This window comes from Meleagris gallopavo, chromosome 22 (genome assembly GCF_905368555.1).
Source record: "Meleagris gallopavo chromosome 22, MGAL_WU_HG_1.1, whole genome shotgun sequence".
NCBI classification, from domain to species: domain Eukaryota; kingdom Metazoa; phylum Chordata; class Aves; order Galliformes; family Phasianidae; genus Meleagris; species Meleagris gallopavo.
In genome coordinates, this window is record NC_139425.1 from 3,418,043 (window position 1) to 3,435,343 (window position 17,301).

The 17,301-nt window shown below is 43.6% G+C and overlaps 1 protein-coding gene across 9 annotated transcripts in view; it reads left to right on the forward strand.

Moving 5' to 3' along the window:
* Positions 1-17,301, forward strand: part of PTPRT (protein tyrosine phosphatase receptor type T) — a 554,909-nt gene that overhangs the window by 437,592 nt on the left and 100,016 nt on the right. The window lies entirely within an intron of this gene.

Consider the following 17,301-nt stretch of genomic DNA (forward strand, 5'->3'; position numbering starts at 1 on the left):
AAGAACTAATCTGTTTTGCATTGTTAATTAGCCTTACTAAAAATAGACTAGAAGGATGATGTGGCTCCTGTTTTTCTTAAAGCATGGTAAGTCTACCTTGGAAGCATATTCCTTTCTCTGTGCACGTTTTTTTTTTGCAAATACTTAGCTTTTTTCATTGACACAAAGAAAACTCCACAGCACTACACTGGGTATCTGTGTTTGGCTCAAACACAGTGTTTGCTCACACATTTACTGTTGTTCTGGGCAGGTAGATAGGAGACAAAAGTTGATGCCAAGGCAATCTCCTCACCACAGTGTTGCACCTGGCACGTGCAAGGTGTGAGCCCACAGTGATGTCATCCAGCTCCATCACTGCCTTCAAATACAGCTGCTCTCATTTGCTAAGGTTAAACCTTCAAACACCACACACCATGCTGATATGCAGGTATTGTTTAAAAGCAGATGTCAAAAATGGGATTGGTTTTATTAAGGCATAGCTGCCCACGTAACATCCAAGTCTAGAGAGGGGATGGAGAGGATTAACTGGATGGGGAGAAAAAGACCTCTCCAGAAGGTGAATCCAGCTTGGACAGCCAGGTGGTTGTCTTCTGGATGTGCCTGTTTTCTCCACTTACGAAGTTAGCTTGATAACCAGTACCAACATGGACCATTGTGAGATGTCTGATGTTAGAGGAGATGTATCCTCCACTGCGTATCAACAAGGAAATTATGCCGTATAATGGCATAGAGAAGGAACAGATTTAATTCTTCATGTCTATTCTTGGAAATTAATCATCTAAGTCATCTGAGTTGGCCACTGCAGGTCCTCCCTCTTTGATCAAGTTCAACATTTGAAAATGATGAAAACATAATAAATAATATTTGTAGGGGGGGAAAAAAAGCACTGTTCAATATCAATTTTACTTTTGCACATTGATACATAACTTCAGTTTTACAAAATTGGCATACATTTTTTCTTGTGTTTTGTTTAGCTTTTGTTTTGTGAGTCATCTCTATGTGTGTTTAGGAGGATGTCATATTTCTTGCAGAGAATGTTTATAACTGGCTTGTAAAAGTTTATCCATTAAGTGTTAATGTACGGTGAATCAATAGCTACAGAGCATTTATGGACAGGTCAGTGGGGTTACTTAAAAGTCTGTAACATTCAGTAATGTGTTTATAAACACCTGTTATGTACTCCGTATGCCAGAAGCAATATAATATTTAGTCTTCTTTTATTAATATAATACCTGTAAATGATATACTGGTAAGATAAGCTGCAACCAGATGGATTTTTCAGCAGTGTGGTGAAATAGCTTTTTTATTGCATATATAAATGGTTCCCTCTAAAACATTTGTGAAAGGAAGTCTGGCTTGCATAGGGGAATGGATGAAATATGCAGAACCTTTGGAGATGGTTAGAGCCAGAAGTTGCTAACCATCATGCTCTCACAAGTAGGATGCTAGGCATGGCTTAAGGCAGCTTTCAGCTCTAGCGTGGACTTAGCATCTCAGGAAGGTTATTTTGTTTTCTTCCAGCAAGGTTTGAACAACATTAGGAGCTAGTCCATTGTTGCCACCAGTCTCACAGGATGTCTCTGATATTGGCAAATTATGTAGGAAAGGTGCCAGTGGTGTGTGCATTTGTAATTATCTTCTCTGATGCAGTACCTCGGTGTGGGATATCACAAATGAGATGTGATACCCACAGGGATCTTCCTTTCAAGTGATGTTTTGATTTGTCTCTGATCTGACATAGGGTCCTTCCAGCCCTAGGATCCATAGAATCAGAGTCACAGGCTCACCAAGGTTGGAAAAGACCTACAAGATCATCCAGTCCAACCATCATCCATCACCAATTGTTCCCACTAGAAGCCCATGCAGGGATTCTAACCTAATGTTGGAGTGTGCCAAGAGCACGTAAAGCACAGGTCCCCTTTAGGACTTTATGTTAATTTGTGCATCTTCCATGCAAACGTCTGTTCCAACAGCAGAGCAGTGAAGTGATGGTGTGCATGTGTGTGTTTCTTCCTTCTGCCAGCTCATCCTGCTGCTGGAAGCTGAGCACAACTAATCTGCTACAACAGGAGCTACTGGAAGGCATTATTGGCAGAGTTCGTGCAGCCATGGGTGCTGATGGAAAGGTCAAAGAATGAAAACAATTCTCTACACTGGTGCCATAGGAACTATCTTGCAAACAAACAAAACCAAAAAAGGTATAACAAAGGTAGGAATGAGTAGCCCTAGCTCTCTGTAAATGTGTGTACTCATTAGCCAGTCCCAGTGCATACATATCAGAAGAAGCATCACAACTTGCAGTAGCTGTTCCTGTGCTGGCTGTGGTTTGGAGGACAGATGACCTGTGTCAATAGCAGAAGCCAAAATAAGTCAGGTTAGGTTTCTGCTTTGCACCTTCACAAAATTGCTTGTTATATGTAGAAATGAAGTTTGTCATTATGGATGTAGGTTATAGCATGCTCCACATCGATGGCAGCACCTTCATGTTTGCAGACAGAAGCTGTGCTAAGAAACAGAAGGTTACAGTGTTCTCAGTGATATCTGAGGGAATTTACTGCTTTTGGCCATGGAGGTCTTTCCTACATGCCTTGAACCTTTGGCACAGAACTGAGACCTGTTGCTTCAGTCTTGTGCTGCTCAGGGATGTTCTGTATCCAGGCACAAATAATTAATTGATTCACTATTCATTTTCAGTAGCATTTTACACCAAAGTCTGAAGTGTGCAGACATTTGTAATGGACAAGGGTCCCACCTTCCTGATAATTTCCAGTGCTTATCAGGGCTACAACAGTTTCCATCCCCTATTCTCTAGGTCCATGGGAGAAAACTGCGATTTGCATTGCCTCTGAGCCTGCCCACTGCTCCAGATGTTTGCCAGGGGCGGGCGTGGGGCAGCCTTTCCCATCAACTGATGTGCAACGCCCAACACAAACAGACTTTGTTTCCCACCTTGTTAAGCAAAATAGCTGCAAAAATATCAAGCAGTGAGAAAGTACAGTGAGAAGTCAAGGCTGATTTTTGGCTGTAAGCATGCAAATAATTCTCACAGGCAGATTCCTACTGCTGCTGTTGCTTACATGAATCAGATCTGCAAGTTTGGAGACTAATTTTGGAAACTGCAGTTTGGGAGTGATAAGTCCAGGTTACAAAGACACACCAACTGTGTGTGTGTGAGTGAAAATGAAAAGCAGATGCAGCTTGCTGAAAGAGAATGGATGCCTGTCCATCCCAGACACTGTAACAGCTCTTGGTCTGAAAGCATGTGGGATGAGATCAGAATTTTGTACACATCAGTCCATGGAAAATAATGCCCTTGCCTCAGTGCTTCTTCATCGTCCACTTTTAAAATAGGAATCCCACTGAGGACTCAACACGAAGCTGTGTGAGCAGTGGCAAGTCTTTGCGTGCAGGGTGCAGCGAGAGACAGAGGGGAACCTTTTGTCCTGGAAATGTGAGTGCAGTTGTAAGATCACTCAGGATGCAAATACTCACAATTTTCTTGTGCTTCCATGGAGTTTAGAAAAACGTGTGGGCTTAGAAGTTATCAATCCCACATGCAGCTCTGAGGAAGAGATAAGAACGCAGCACACCCTCTGAGCCCAGGGATGAAGAAATTGCAGATTTTTTTTTTTTTTTAATAAATTCACATGGAGTGCAAAGATCAAAATGTAACGTTTTGCTAATATGTTCCGTGCAATTTTGAATTACTTAAGCCCTGAAATCATTCTCGGCTGCTTTATCCTATTCTTGTTTGGTGCTCTTCATTGGGAAGCAGTTTACTTTGGTTATCAGGGCTGCCCCCAGCCCACCTATTTGGCTCACTGATGGATAAGGGAACATTGCTCCATAGGACACTCCACCAGCCTAGCTCTCTTGAAAGGGAGAATCATGCTCACGTGGTAAAATATCACTCTAATGTTCCTGGCCTTACGTACTTTCACTTTTGGGAAATCCAGGATGATTTTTCTCCCAGCTTTAACTTTTGTGACTAACGAATCTTGTGTCAGTCACGTATATAACTTTATATAGGGCATACATATATATACATAGCTTGTAAAGTCTACTTATATAAATATGTATATATAGAAGTGCTTGTGTGAAATCTAGATACGTAAATAGCTTTCATGATACTTCCTGTAGGGTTATCCAGCAAACCCAAAGCTGTGTGTGTTATCATGGGAAGCATTAGCCCCTGTGGACGTGTGCTGTCGACAGAGACATGGGGTGCTGTTGCTGCTGTCCTCGCAAAGGCCACAATTTCATGGCTTTGGAATTTTCTCTCAAACCTTTCCAAACTTCACTGTGTGTGTTGACACCTCCGATTCCCTTTGCAAGCACTGTGAGGATGCGGCTCATCAGGTGACAGCAATTCTATTTTTCTTACAACCTCACTTCCCCGTTCACTATGGGAAATTACAGAGACCAAACTCAAAACCCTTTCCTATTTTTGCTCTACCGGTGCTCATCACCATGGCATTTCCAGCAGGCCGCCTTGGGTCAGCACTTGGCCTTAATTTGCGGCCCTCCTTTTGGAGCAGCATGTGCATGAGCAGGAGGGGCTGTGTTTGTTTGCAGCACTGTGTGCACTGCTGCAGAGAAGCACAGGAGGCGACCGGCTGGTAAACAGAATGTAAATTTCTGAAAGCTCTCTTAAACCTGTTCAAATCTCTGTGCTGTGTAGATAAGGCCGAGTTGTTGTATGAGCTGACACAGTAGGAACAAACTTCTGGCGTATGCGCAGCAGTCACAGCAGAGGAAATTGGAAAGCACCTTTTTCTCTTTTTTTTTAAATCAAGGTAGCAGCAAGTTTGAAAGGATGATTTGTGTGGTGTGTTTGCAGTAACACACAGAAAAAATGAAAGGGTTAGGAAGGGAGGAATCTGAGCAAGCGGGAACAGTCTGATCTAATCAATCTGGGTGCCTCAAATGTCATCACTGCCTCAATTACCTTCCAGTCTCAAGTTATTACAGATTTTAATGTCCTTTAAATGAGCAAAACCCCACTCTTCCCTGATGCAATTCTTCCTTCAAAGAAGTATTAGCCTAAAATTGGTGCCTAAACTGACCTTTAGCTTTCTCCTGGAGATAAAAATGTACGATGAGCTGGAAGCAGGCGAATCTGCTTTTCTGCACTGGGACTTCTTCGGGTTGGTACGAACACATCACAGCAGACAGCTTGGGGTTCTGCCAAACCACACTGGTATAAGGGCTTTGTTTTCCTTGGCTTTGCAGCCAGGTAGGAGTCTAACAGACATAAAAACTTCAGAGATGCTGACTTCCACCCAAAACTGAACATGAGTGTATTTTAGCAGTGTGACTGCATTAGGTTTAAAACATTTTGCAGCAAAGACATGCACAGAGCAAATGTCTCCACTTGTGTGATGGTGCGTGACTTAAAAAAAACATCAAGGTAAGTGCATTACTCCATGGCTTTAGTCCTAAAACAAAATACTGATATGTTCTCAGAAGATGGAGAGAGCAGTACAGAAACTGGAAATGCTATTGAAATAGTGGGAATCAGGAAAGAAAGAGTGAAAGACTCAGAGCAACACCTTCAAGAACCGTGGTCCACAAGCAACCCTCCATATAGAAGATCTCCTTACCCTACTGAACACAGAGCAGGCAAAAGAGAACTTTGCTCCTTTAATTCCACCTTTGCGGTCCACCTGGTTGTTGTGTGCACATCTGCTGCTGATGGAGAGCAAAGTTGTACCAGTGCTATCTGCTTCTTTAACAAGGGGCTGTCAGCCAATGGGAGAAGGACCAAATGAGGACCGGTGGGCTGTCCTGGTGGCTTCTGAGTGTGGCAGATAGAAGTGCTGCAGCTGTGGAGGTAGGGCAGCATTTGAAGGAGGTACTGAATAGAAGTACGTGTATTTATCTAACTGTGGATATTTTAAAACATAGAGACACAATATCTAATTGACAGGAGGTAAGGTGTAGGCTGTCCTGGTGTGCCACAGCATCTCATACCACTCTTGTGCATACCTGATGCCACTGATGCTGCTGTCACTGAGGCACTCTGCATTCCCCAACCCCTTCAGTCACACCAGGAGAGAAGGAGATGCTAACAGTGAACTAATCAATGTAGTTAACAACAGAAAACCGCTGCCTCCAGGCAAAGTTTTGCTAGCTACAGTTTTGCTCCTTTCAACTCAGTGTACTAATTAAACAATGGCCAAAGCAGAAAATGTCTTAGTTTTATCTTTAAAGAATATAAACAATAGCATTTTATAAATCCAGCAGTTTCCCTTTGTCCAGAAGGAATAAGAGCGCTGGCTTCCTCCATGAGATGCAGCTGCCAAGAGTTGCTCAAATCCTGTCCCAGCTTCATGGTCCCCACAGCACAAGTGCTAAGAAATAAAACCCTTCTGCCATCATCTGCCTGCTTTCTGTTTTGAAAACACTTCCAATTGCAGGTGTGAACAACAATTGGAGATGGGAACATTGGTTAGCTTTAAAACTTGCTGGCTGACAGCTCAGCCTGGCTTCCATCACAGATGGTCAGGTAATGAGCTGATTCCACCAGAAAATATGGGGTCCCACATCTGCACTGGGAGGGCTCTGCTGAGCCTCCTGTCCTATAGGAATCTTTTTTCATTTTCTGCTGATATTAATTTGCTCTGCTTGGTTAGAAATGTTAGATTCTGCACAACCTCGTTTTTCCCGTTGTTGCTCGCTTCTCCCAACTCTTCACTACACACAAAAGGACTCACGGGAAAAGCCATTGGGCTTCTGAACAGTCTCTGTATCCAGATGCTAATGATGGGAATTTTAGCATTATATGAGTTGGTGGGTAAGCAAGAATGATGTTTCAGCACTATTCTTTGTTTTAAATCATTGCAAGCCTTCTGAAATGCCTGTTTTCCAAATCATGTCTCCTTTTGGTGTTGATGTGTGAACATTAGGAAGGGAAAGCACTGGTGAAAAATCAATTTTGAAAATCAAACAAAGGTTTCTGCCATTCACTTTACTGAAAACCCAGGTTGCTTTCCTTCTATTAATTCTGTAAGTGTATAGCTACCTATTACCTCGAAATGCAGTGCCTGCAATGGAGTTTTATAAACCTTTGGCCCCATCGCTATAAAAACCTTCCATGTTTTTGCCAAATCTCCCTCAGAAAGATTACTTTTGCTTCAAAGATGCCAATAAAGGAAATTGCTTTCACAAGGAAAGAGCTGGGAAGACAACCCCAGACCCTTCATTTGGCTTCCCTCCAATCTTAAATGTATTGAAACTGAAGAGCAATCCTAAATATTTGATAAAACATACCGTGGTCTGGACAGCAAGATCTCTTGGGGCAGTGCTTCATCATGTCCCAGTGCCCCCTCACCATTGAGCAAAAGCTACAATAAAAAAAAAACAGCAAAATTCACCCAAGCACCTGAGCTCAGTTGTGTTTGGCAGCAGGTGATGGCTGGCAGTGGGCAGGGGTTGAGGCAGCCTGCTGCTGGTTGGGAGAGATCCCAGATGGCAAGGGGCAAGCCTGGACCTCATCTCTGGTGGCCTTGTGCCATTCTGTGCTAGCAATGGAACAAGGATTGTTCTGTTTCCTTTTTTTTTTTTTTTTCCTTACCTCAAATCCCTTTCGTGCAATCTTAAGGGTAGGACACACCACAGGAACTCCTGGAGAGTGCTGCCTCATGGCATAAAACTGGAAAGAGGGGCAGAGTGTGGGTTGTAGCCTTTCTGCACAAAGGGACACATTGGAACAACAGCAGGATTTTGGTTTAAGGTGAAAAAATGAGCAAACGTGGAAAGTGAGCATGAGCTCTGTGATTAGCTGAAAAATGAGGCTGTGCAAATGAACGCAAGCTCACTTGTGCTTTTTGCTCAGATTTCCTCGATGGATCTGAGAGCTTGAATCAGTGTCGTGAGGCCTGGGCAGAGTGAGAAGTGATACAGAAAGCAGCACCTCTGTTCTTTCTCTTGCTGCTATTCCTGTTACATTTTCAGCCCATACCTTACATCAGGCAGGCAGATGACAGTGTGGGAATGCTTCTATGGGCACTTGATTGAATTTAAGGGAATTCTGACCTCCCCTGACAGCATCCCATGGTCAGTCGGATAAATCACCCAAACACTGTCACAGTGCTATGAGTAGATGGGTGAGCTCAGATTCAGTGCTGCACGTATACAGGTATCTTGGCCTAACCACAGGCAATGAAAAGTGGCCCTGAAATGGCTTGTGTCTGCATGGAAGGGGCATCAGAGCTGGGCTGGGGTGGCTGAGATAAGGCACACACAGTGCAGGGAGAGAGGGGAACCTGGGCAGGAGAATGGGGAAGGTGCAGGGTTGTTAGCTGGGGGAAGCAGACTGACACAGCAAAATATTAGTCCTGCTCTGTGTCTCTCCAGCTTTATGTCTGTGTGAGAAATAATAATCCTACCCCTCCTCTGCTCTGAGGATTGGGACATATTGAATAATACTGTTTCTCACCGCTGAAGCCGCTTGATTTTTTTCAATATTTTTTAGTTTACCTTTTATTTTGGAAATGTTTGAATATGATGGATGGCTTGATATTTTAGAATGTTTGGCTGCTATTTGACCACAGGAAACATTCTGTGAGCAGTGTTTTGTAAAGAGGCAGGGGGACTGATTATACCTGCAAGTGTTTCACTCCCTGGATATAGGAGTGAGCTGTGAGGTCTGGATGCCCACTAACACATCCAGTGTCAAAACAGAGATGTAGCTCCATTCCTTATCTGAATTACTGCGTAGAAGCAGGCAGCTTCTGTCCCATCTCCTTACAACCACTGTGTTGGAGGCTCCAGGTGCATGGAGCCAGCTGGGGTCATGCTGAGAGCAGCTGGGCCCTGCAGCTCTCAAGGCTTCAGATGAGAGGAAGGCCGCTGCAGGAAATGCTGAGCTCAAAGCAGCAGGCTGGTAAGGTAAGATGCTTGAGTTCACTGGGTGTGTGAGGTCCTTCAGCCTGGGCCTCTTTTCTGTTAAAGCTGGTCTAACCTAACCAAGAGATCTGGTGTCCTGGAAAGTATTTAGGAAAAAGTGGATACCTACGCATGCACAGGCCTGTTTCCCTCCATCCATCTAAAGCAGATCACAGACTAATTTAGGTCAAAAAGGGACTTCTGGAGGCCTCTCGCCCCACTTCCATGTTAAAGCTGTGCCAGTTTCGAGATTTAGAACAGATTGCTGCAGACCTCGTCCCATCCACTTCTGAAAATCTCCACAATGGGGAAGTCACAGGCTCTTTGGGACAAGTTCCAGTCATGCCCTACTGCTTTGAGTAAGTATTCTATGTCCAATGAGTTTCCTCCTGCAAGCTGTGACTGTTGCTTCTGGCTCTTTCTCTGTGCACTTCTGAGAAAAACCTCCCTCCATCTTCTCTATATCCTCCCTTTAGATTCTCTATCACCTTGAAAAAGATCTGTATAAATGCTTTGTTTTATTGTGGAGTTTACTCTTGGTGTTTGGCGTTCCTTATCTTATCATCTCCAAATTCTGTTCTTAGCACCTTGTTATGCCAAAGCTGATATCTTGGTTGGACATGCAGAAATATCTGCATCCCCTTGACTTCATGGATCTGCAGTTATCTGCTTGATGACATTGTGTGAAGCTGCGGGGCTCTGCCCTTGGGGAGCTCTCCCAGAGCTGCACCCTTGATTGTGCATTCATCAGATCCTGTGTCTTTCTGGTCCAGGGCACAGGCACCCTCTTTTGAGGTCAGCTCAATCAAATCACTATTATTCAAGGTTTCAGAATGCAGGGGCAAAGTTCTCTTTTGATATCATATTCTTCAGTGATAATGGCAATACTTTGGTTTTCCTTGTAGTTATCAAGATGCTTTTTCTGTATGCATCAAAGCAATAATAATTTGCCTTGTCCTCCTTGAGTAATGATTTTGTCTTGTACTTTTTTCAGTTACATTTATCTTCAAGGCATTGATTTCATTCCTTTTTAAATTTTTTAAAGTTCTTTCTCCTTGGACTTATTTTGTGGTGATTCTGAACAAATTATACTAGCTTTGCAATTATTTTAAATAGACACTACTTTTACATGTAGTACAAAAAATATACATATAGTAAAAGCCTTAGGCTAAACAATTCTAAAGGTAACTTTCCATGCACCCTCAGAAGGTTTTTTTGAAATAAATACTGATCTGTTAATAGCTTCAGTGAATATATTAACTATAGTAATTGTTTCCTTGTTCTGTGAAAAGTGTTTGTTGCATATTGAATTTAGTGGTATTTAAGAGTATGTGATATAAAAGGATTACGTGATTTGTCACAAAGCTTGTCCAAAGCTCTGCTATGAAGATACAAGTCTTAGATGCAACAGAAAACTTGGTGGCCTAAAGTGAAATGTTTGAAATGCTGAATTTTCTGCTGTCCTCAGTCACCTTGTATGGAGGGGATGAGCCCCAATGGACTGATGTTTATACAGCTCCCGCACTGAACCTGAGCCACGTGGTGTTGGCATGCTCAGCCCAGCAGCCTCAAGCAGCTGGAAGGATGGTTTGGTGTGAGACCTGAAGGGCTCCTCCAAACATAGGCCTTAACATTGATCAATCACAGCTCAGTCATTTGGAAATACGGCGCAAATTCCCAACCATCCTATGTACCAACCCTCAAAGGGCACACTCACAGCTTGGGCTCTCCTTCACCTGTCATGGGAGATGGGTGGGGGTTGCCCAGCCCCTCTGCTCCAGCTCATCTCCATGCAGGATGATGAGGCTCAGAGATCGTGCATACACAAGGGAACCTTACTGTAGATCAGATGGTCACATTTAATTTTCCCACGTTCTAAAGCAGAGGATTGAGCCAGCAATTTAGTTTGCTGTGTCTCTGGAAATTGCACTCAGCTCTGTATGCAGCTGATCAAGGCCAAGCAGAAGGGTTGCAATGAAAGAAGGAAGGAGTGCTTCTGTGTGCATGGATTTGCTGAGCAGCTGTTGAGTTTGCTTTTGATTCTTTAGAGCAGCAAATTTGCATTCATAGCATACAGCCGACTGTGCATTAAGTCAGTCTCTACAATCAGTGGAATAATTTATTTACATAAGTTTGGTTTCCAGGAGCGTGTAGCGATGCGAATGCAAGCAGATTTGATGGGGATTGGAGCCATGCTGACTACTTAGATGCAATGGGCTACACAGATTGTCAAGTAATGACCTTGGCTACACGCTGTCAGCATAAGACCATATCCTACCTCTGGGACCCCGGGGCTGGCTGGCCTGGAGGCTGTGCAGGGTTGCAAGAGACCTCCTGGACCTTGAGAGCAGCTCACAACATCTACACAGCTCTAACCAGGAGCTATAGCAAAACCAGAGAAGGGGCTGTCACACTCTACTCCTTGCTGCTGTGACCTCACCTCGAGCACTGCGTGCTGTTTTGTGCACCACAATATAAGGAGGTTGTAAAACTATTAGAAGGCATCCAAAGGAGGGCTCCAAAGGTGGGGAAGGGTCTGAGGACAAGGTGTGTGAAAAGCAGCTGAGGTCCTGCAGCCCAAGGCCCAGCCAACTGCATGTTGGCTGTGGAGCTCCGTCCAGGTGGCCGCGGTGGTTCCTGCAGCTGCAGAGGCTGCCAGGGACACAAAGGCCGCGGCTCCTCAGCCTTCTGACCAAAGGCCCCCAGGCAGACCCTCAAGTACCCAGATGGAGAGGCACGGACTGTTTTTTTTAATTGTTTTTTTTAATTGCTCGGACGGGGGCAGCCCTGACTCTGTGTACAGACTGTGTACAGGCTGGAGAGCAGCCCCACAGAAAGGGACCTGGGGGTTCTGGCTGGCGACAAGCTGTCCATGAGTCACAGTTGCCCTGGCAGCCAGAAGGGCCAGTTGTCCCCTGGGGTGCATCAGGCCCAGTGCTGCTGGCTGGGCAAGGGAAGGGGTTGTCCTGCTGTGCTCTGCCTGCTGCAGCCTCACTTATTTTGTGAGGCTGCCAGCTGCACTGGAGAATGTTCCCAAGTTCTTTTTTTTTTTTTTTTTTTTATCTCCTTCATTACTTTGTTCTTTCATCTCATTTATGCTTTACGTAATGGTTATAAATGTTTCGTTGTTAGATCTGTTTAAACATAGTTTTGCACAGTGCAACCAGCTGACCACAAAATCCTATCATTTGAGATGTAATGTTCACTGTAATAATAGCTACATCATGTAACTTGTGACAGTGATGGTCCTAGCTGTCATATTAGGAGAGACACAAAATGTGACAAGCACCGTGTTTTAATTCTGTTAAAAAAAAAAAAAAGAAAAAGCTTTAAAAAGTGTATGTCATGAATTCACATCCATTTGAGAAATTCAGCAGAATTAGCAGTGAGAGCAATTAACCCATTCATACCTAGAAATGAAGTATTTAAAATAAAGAGTATGTTTGTACTTCAGGCCATCTACCTAGGCCTCAGAAAAACTAGCATATCACTTTCTGTTCTGAAGTATGGCTATTGCCATCATGTCCAAAAAGAGCCCAGCTGTGGAGGTGAAGTACGCTTTCTGCATAAAATGAAGAAAGTCAAAATCGGACTAATTAAATAAACTGCTGTAAGTCCATCCTCATATGTAGCACTGCTGAAAAATGCAGCCTGCTTTCACCCTGACTGGAAATAAGCACACGTGGACTCACTTGGCATGGGATTCTGCATGCACCAAAAATGAGAGAGAGACAGAAGCTCCACAGGGACTCAGAGTTCGCTAATTTGCTTTACATTTCAGATGTTCTGATACCATGGTGATGGGCAACAGTAGAAAGGCCTAAAATAGAGTATAAGTGTTTTCAACAGCTTTCTCTTACTAAGTGCACTTCATACTATCATGAGAAAGTCCTCTTGATTTTTTTCCTCTTTCTCCCACTTCAAATAAATTGTCTAGTACCTAAAAGGTCATTTTGAAGAACTTTGCTTTTCTATAAATTACCGGATTTTGTAAAAACACTGAATATAAGTGACAATCTCTTGTTTGACTGTATTTAGTGTCTTACTTTTAGACTTCTAAGAGAGAGCCTTTAACCATCCTCTCAAAAGAAAAGGGATGAGGGAGAGAGGAAATACTGCGCTGCGTTTTCCTTCTGAATTTTCTATGTTTCTTGAAGAAGAAAGGAATGACTATCCCGGAATAATTAGTGTAATGATAATAAAGAAGACTGCAAAAAGGCTTATCTTCTAAAAAACATGTTTGTTTTTTCTTTCTGCAGAGTGTTTTAAATGGCACGCTGTCTGCTGTGTGAAGCTTCTTGATAGAGTTGCATTTGAATAAAAAGCGGCAGTTTTGTGGGATTTTGCTGATCTTGTAATTACTTTTTCCCCGGCCTTCTGGAGCTAATCGGATGCCTGACTTCAATAATTTTGAAGGTATTTGAGACTAGTATGTTACTTGATGGAGCTCAGTTTATTAATGCTTCTGTCTACTTAAATCCACTACATGATCCCAGTGGTGACAAACTGGCAACCACAATTAGTGCCAGTAATTGAGAAGTAACATACTGCTCATGTAGGGCTGACTTCCAACCTGCTTCAGACCATGCAGCCTCTGTACAGAACAGTGGGTTTTAAAAGGCTAAATTTATAGCCAGATCATGTCACCTTCTGTTACAGAGGCACTCTGTGCATCTACAATGTGCTTTGGCTCTTACAGGAGCAAGTCTTCTACCTGGAAATTTCCCCTGTACCTTTCAATTTTCCTCTCCACACTGGATACATTTTGGTGCTGCTGTGATGCTCAGTGGTCCATTCCAGTGCAATAGTAAGATGCTTCCTGGCTGTGGCTTAAAAGTTGCTTTAACATTTTTCTGCCCTAATGTAGATATTTTTTTTTTTCTACCCCAGTAATTCTCAGTTCTTAGCTCCTCAGGCTTCTGTAGTACATTTTCCAGAGCCCTACCAAAGCCAGAGATCTCTGTGGGTCATATAGCATTTTCAGCATCAGATATCTTTATGCAGGAGTATCTTTATGCATCATCCGGTGCTGTCAATGCTAGTTCCTGCTTATCTTTCAAGTGCTGATTGGCACTAAGGTGCAGTTGTTTGTGCACTCATTGCCATACAACTTTTCTGTGTGTGCAGAAGAGCAGTGTGAGATTCAGATCATGAGGTCGCCATGTAAAACCACATGGGGAGGAGGAATTGAAAAGACTGCGAAGGCAGGAGGATCCTTTCTTTTGGCTTCAGTTTAACCCTTAACTGATCTCCTTTGTTTTCTGGCTTCTACTGAGGTCCAGGCAAGAGCAGAAGGAGAGCTCTCAATTTCTACTCATGATTATTCCATTTCAGATATAATTGAAGGACTTTGTAATTTGCTCCTAAAGAAGGACAGGGTCACTTGAGCTTTTGTCACTTTCAGTGACTGCTTTGTTAGCTACTCTTCATTATAATACCATTTTCAATAGTGTGATGCTTGTAGAATAATCTGCTGCTCCAACATTTGTTGGGACAACGCTCTACTTGCTTTCAGGGCTGCCAGTTATAGGGTGATGAGAATTCTCTTGGGAAATATTGAAACTCAGACTCTAACAGACCAATCTGTACCACAGTGGAATCTTTGCATTGATTTGCAGGGACTTTGCTCCAGGCCTTCAACTGATGCGATTTGGGATTTTAGAAAGTGGGGGATCTATGAGAATTACAGTTTGCATTTCTTCCTTGCACGCACCCGTTCGGAGAGTCCCACAGGTCCCGTAACCATGGCAACAGAGTACCAGTTATGGATTTAGCCATGCCAAACCATGCAAAGATGGGATATATCAATAACCCATTTTAGAGAAAAGGAGGTGAGAAAGATTAAACGATTTCTCCTGATTAACGCATGCAGAATAAGGCACTGCTGGAAAAGGCAGCTGAGCTGCTGTAATGCCTCATTGCTGCTCAGAAGTGTGATCCTTCTCCATCCTTCCTTCCTGCTGACAGGCCACCAGCCCTGCTGCACGGTGGCCCGTTGTCTTTCTGAGCCACACAACACCGTTATTTGTCCGTGGTTTGCTTCCGTGTAGCAAAGGGAGCAGTAAAGGGAGGTGAGGAGTGGAGGTGGGCTCCTGCCCAAGGGGAAGCAGCCTGGCATCCTGTTCCTTCCTCAGTAGTCAAACAAAAAGCTTTCCTTTTCTGAAAGGCTTGGGTGGAGATATGGGTCATAATGCAGATCCAGTTCTTTCTCACTCTTGGCATCTTCTGATATGTCAGGTGACGTGCAGCAGCCCGCTTAGTTGGTGCCTTGCCTTGAATTACTGCATAGCTTGCAGAGTAGTTGCCATTTATCACCAGTGGAGCAAAACCTCTTGCTGTGCTGTCACTGCTGATGCCACCTGAACCCATGGGACTGGTGCTATGAGCACCTGCATCTCCAGCACATGGTGCCTGCAGCCCCGTGCTCCACTCACGCTGCTCATCTCCTGCTTGGCCACAGCAGCTCCAAACCCCCCCAGTTCCCTTCCTCTGCTCCCCAGGGTGCAGACGGCTCATCTCCCTGGCGTGTGTTTCATGAGACGGCATATTTGTTATCGATTAATTCCGCACTGGAAGTACACCCATCATTCTTGGCAACATATGGCAACTAATCTGTCCTTAAGCAGTTAATTAGGCACCATTTGTATGCACATGTCGCCCTTAGCTCACTGCAGATCCTGTCGGAAGCTGTTTGTTCTGGGCTTTCGCTTTCCTTTGTGTGGAAAAATGAGATGTTTCTTATCCATTGTCTTTGTGTGTATTCTTCTTAAAGAACAGAAGTAATGAGGCGCTGCACCAGGCTCTGAGGCTGGGATAAGTGAGGCCGGGATAAGTGAGCTAGGATAAGTGCAATCTGGTCCAACAGTGCCGGCCTCAGACTGGGATGTGGGGAATGCAGCTTTTACATGATCATGGGGCAGGGGCTAATTTGGCAAGAACTGCACTCCCTGTGCGCTGAGAAGGGCAGAACTTTTTCTGGCAAGGATCCACTGCAAGGATGTGACAAATTTTCAAAGCAAAAAAAACAAAAGCAGAACACAAAAAAATGAAAATATGGAGCTGTCCAAGACTGTAAATGCGGTGTAGATGTTACAAGATCCTTTGCCTGTTATTATTATTTATTGTTTTCTATTACAGTCATCTCTGCAGTCCCAAAACATTGCTTGTTTCTGTTAAGCATTCTCTGTATAAAGGGCCGTGAAAGTTTGAAGCTGACGTTGTCTTACTTTTCTGATAGAAGTGGGGAGGCTCAGCAAGGTGGGATGATGTGCTGTAAGTTGTTGGTTCTAGATGTAGAAACTGACTCTGGGTTCTGAAGTGTCAGATCCAACACTGCATCCAAAAGTTGCCTTTTTTCCCTAGCTCAACTTGTAGTTTAGTATCTTGTGTCTGACGTCTGGAGGGCATTCTAACAATTTCAGAGGAAAAAAATGTGTAATGGACAATCAATAAACTGCTTGTTGGGGAAATTTTCTCCTACTGGAAGGATAGAATCAAGGACTGAAAGGCATGAGAAGGCTTCTCAGTGCTGTTCATCAATTATCACTGCTGTTCGGCTCCTGAAATTGAATGGAGAGCTCAGTGTCTGACTTGGTTTGAAGACACAGAAAGCACGTGTTGCTTCATTACTCCAGCTTCAGTAAACTCCTTGTAAGCCTATGACAAATTACTAATCTGACTGCAATTTTTCATACCTGTCCTGTCTCCATTTTGCTGTGCTTTCGTTGTGATTACTGCATATTCTATCTCACAGCATCTTGTAAATGATCTATCAGCCTTATTGAACGTGTGGATCCCTCCTGTATTTGATGAGCTAAGTCCATCCTTGGATGCTTGCCTGCAGCTGAGTTGAGCACACGTGTGAGAGTTTTCCCTGCTGCTCAATGCAGGAGGCAGATTGCTAAGCCAAGTTCATAACGAAAAGGTTCTGAATTCCCCCTAGCAAGTCGGACTTTCTCCTATACTTGATAACAGCAGCTGTGTAGTGTTTCAAATAGTTTCAGACTTTCCTCTAGTGTTTACTGTATTCTATTACAGTTTAATGTTCTTTTCTTTAGAAACAAGTAAAAATGCCCTAACTAGAAATAACACAGAGCAAAAGCAATGTTGTAACATGACTGGTTTGTTTAATCTGTCTTTGAATGTCTCTTCCCCCATTGCCAGCCTTGTTAAGCCAATCTAATTTTTGTTTCCTTCCCACTGTGATTGCTTTTTTTATTGTGTACAGCTGATAAATCCCATTCTTACAGTGTAATGTATCAATCACAGATTTCTATATGAATTCTTCAGGGTTCTTACCAAGAAAGCCTGAAACCTGAAGTGCAGCAGGAGCAGGGGCACCTGTAGAGAGCTTTTCATCGTACTTGCACCACTGCTACTCATGAGCCCTATCCAAATCCAGGTCCTGCCAAA